This window comes from Schistocerca cancellata, chromosome 1 (genome assembly GCF_023864275.1).
Source record: "Schistocerca cancellata isolate TAMUIC-IGC-003103 chromosome 1, iqSchCanc2.1, whole genome shotgun sequence".
NCBI classification, from domain to species: Eukaryota; Metazoa; Arthropoda; class Insecta; order Orthoptera; family Acrididae; genus Schistocerca; species Schistocerca cancellata.
The window spans coordinates 1054823262-1054826623 of record NC_064626.1 but is presented as its reverse complement, the minus strand read 5'-3'; the positions used below and the strand labels follow the sequence as shown (position 1 = coordinate 1054826623).

At 40.3% G+C, this 3362-nt stretch overlaps 1 pseudogene; it reads right to left on the bottom strand.

Moving 5' to 3' along the window:
* Positions 1–1260: 1260 nt before the first annotated feature.
* On the bottom strand, positions 1261–1378 carry LOC126097445 (5S ribosomal RNA; annotated as a pseudogene).
* Positions 1379–3362: the final 1984 nt, after the last annotated feature.

Here is a 3362-nt window from a genome sequence, read left to right as displayed (position 1 = left end):
CAAATGGCTCTCAGCACTATGGGACTTAACATCATTGGTCAACAGTCCCCTAGAACTTGTAACTACTTAAACCTAACTAACCTAAGGACAGCACACAACACCCAGTCATCAGATATATATGTACAAGGTAAGTGTGAGGATGAGGGTGGGCCGGGCGTTGTGGCCGAGCGGTTCTAGGCGCTTCGGTCTGGAACCGCGCGACCCCTACGGTCGCAGGTTCGAATTCTACCTCGAGCATGGATGTGTGTGATGTCCTTAGATTAGTTACGTTTAAGTAGTTCAAAGTTCTAGGGGACTGATGACGTCAGATGTTAAGTCCCATAGTGCTCAGAGCCATTTGAACCACTTTGATGAGGGTGGTAGCGCCGAGACGTCACAACACAATAAAGAGAAGTGTATCCTTTTTTGGTATCAGAAGAATATTTATTCTTATAGGTATCTGGTGTAATTGGCCTGCCTTACTTACAACGAGTAACTTACTTTTTGAGTTCCATTGCAGTATTATTTCATTCTTCTTCTATTTTTATTTTAAAGGAAACCTTACCAGATACTGCGGTTTGAGAATCTTTACACAGCGACCCCGGCCTAGACCAGTGAAGATAATTTCAGTGCACACTGAGGACAGTGGCAAAAAGATTTAGGGGCCATTGGAAAACTGAAGGCACTGGAAGATATCCATCTGCCAACAAAAAGCCGTTGTACTGTGGTGTGCGCAAATTATCTGCCGATACATCGCGCAGTCATAGACGTTTGGAAAGTAACCCACTAATGATAATTTTCGAATTCCAGCCCAGTGATCTCATTTGTTGTGTTTACTGTCAAATAATAAAGAAATAAAATACCATAATTTTCTTTTCTCCTTCACAATGTGGCACTCTGCTAACGATACGTAATATGAACCATTTATTTCTAGCTTTATTCGTTTTAAAACGTTATTCAAAATTGTCAATATATTAACGATATGAGAAATATGCGATATTATTTCTCATTTATAAAGGATGCCATGTCGGTACCACTGTGTTAATCCTATCGCGTCACTACTGCACTAGATACATAAAAGCACTCCGTCTTCAGGCCACTAGTGGCCCATCGGGACCATCCGACCGCCGTGTCATCCTCAGTTGAGGATGCGGATAGGAGGGGCGTGTGGTCAGCACACCGCTCTCCGGTCGTTTTGATGGTTTTCTTTGACCGCAGCCGCTACTATTCGGTCGAGTAGCTCCTCAATTGGCATCATGAGGCTGAGTGCACCCCGAAAAATGGCAACAACGCATGGCGGCCCGGATGGTGACCCATCCAAGTGCCGGCCACGCCCGACAGCGCTTAACTTCGGTGATCTCACGGGAACCGGTGTATCCACTGCGGCACGACCGTTGCCACTAGGTACATAACCATTCGTGTTAATTGCTGAAATAGTCGTTTCATAGCATTAATATTGTAAATGCTCTCTGTGCAATAATATAACGCAACACTAGTCATTACAGTACGTAAATGGAGTATTAGTCAAAAAATATGACTCGATTTATTTATTTTATTTTGTTTACTTATTTATATTTTGAGTCCACGACTCGCTAGAGTGACGTGTGGGATCAGCATATATCGGCGATATGGCGAGTGCTGCACTGAGTGAAGTATAAAAAGTGGCAGGCTGTTGTATTTCTTCAAGTAATTCAATCCATACCGCGAACCTCAGTCACATTATCATGTATAAATTAACCCAGAAATCAACTGTTAATATCTGTAGAAAAGAAACTGTCTGCTGTGCAAAACCAAGTTTTTACTGGGCAAAATTTTTTCAAGAGCCTTTTACCTTCATGAGTTCTGAAACGTTTAGAGAACTTGTATTTTAAAGTGATGCGTTTGGTACTTAAAGCAGGTATGTAAACAAAAATTGAGAAAATAAAATACAGCTACATCATACGTTAAATGTAAAGGTATTGTTAGAAAAGCAGTGCTAGAATATTTGGTTGTTCGCATGTACACACACTTTCTAAACAGAATATACATTGCTACAGATCACTAATTATAGAAAACTTCGCGCAGTCCATTGTCAGCGATGTGCTGGTCTTAGATAACGATACCTGTGGTAACAATGAATTTGTACATTGCATCAAAAAGTCTATGAATCTGTGCAGCTAATAAAGTAGTGGCGCATGTTGGCAACGTATGACCAAGCTTCACAAGTTCTTGTAAAAGGATTGTAGTACTTCCTTGTAGTGTGGGGCATTCAAAGAAAGGGTGATCTGCGTCCTCTGCTTTTCCACAAGAGGAATAAGGTGTCTGTACGATGAGCAGCCTTTGAAGATGTTTACGGAAACATCCCCGGTTAAATGATGGTAATAAGAGAGAAACAGTTTTCAGTTTGTATTTCTCATTCAGAATCTCTGATACCTATCGAGTGATATCATTCAAGAATTTATTAACTGAAAAACATGGTAACTCATCCCATCAAAAGACATTCATGTCATAAAATACACTGGCAACAGTAAGGAATATGTTTACGCTAGCGTGTAATATTTTGCCTTCTTGACGCTGAAGGTGTTTCTAGAAATGAAAAATAAGTAACTCTGTCATTGTACAACTGAACAAGGTATCTCTAACAGAAACTTTAGTTAATGCCAGAAGATTCTAAATGGAATACACTAAGAAAAGAGCTACTGAATTTTAGCTTTGAAAATGACGCTGGTTTACTCTTTAATCTACCAAAGACGAATGGATAACGAGGAGCTAAGAAGATTGCAGTCTGTTTTGAAAATCAACATTCGAGCTTCGTGAGAGGCAGACCACTTGTCTTCTCGGAAACGCAAACATGTACTTGAATTTCTCAATGGATCTTGCGGCTCTTCAGCTCAAGTTGTCAAGGGTCATTGCCACGATTGCTTTTGTATGTCAAGCTGATTCTTGAGTCGACACATATTTACAGTACTGCCCTAAAATCATGTCAAATGAAGTGTTTTTTTATATCAACGGTAGCCTCTGGACGACGTACAGCATTAGTGCTCGATTCGTTGTGCTTCAGTGTTTATTGTATTTTCTTTTCCTTCTACAGAACCTCAATAAACAATTAAGACCACAGGTGCATATCTGCTCTCCTTGCACTTTTATTACTGTTCTGAAAGTCTCACTCTCTTTACTCGTCGCTGTTTGAACACATAGGGTGTCGCAAGAAACATAGAGTAGCTTTAGAGACAGGTTCCTTACACCAAAACAAGAAAGAAATGGCTAGTAAACAAGAGCTCTAAAATGCATATCTTATGAGTTATGAGCACTTATTCATCTTGGGTTCTATGAAACAGATCTCTTCTACTACGAGGACTCCGCTTTCCATATTTTGGCAGAAGATGGTGTGGACCAAACAAAAA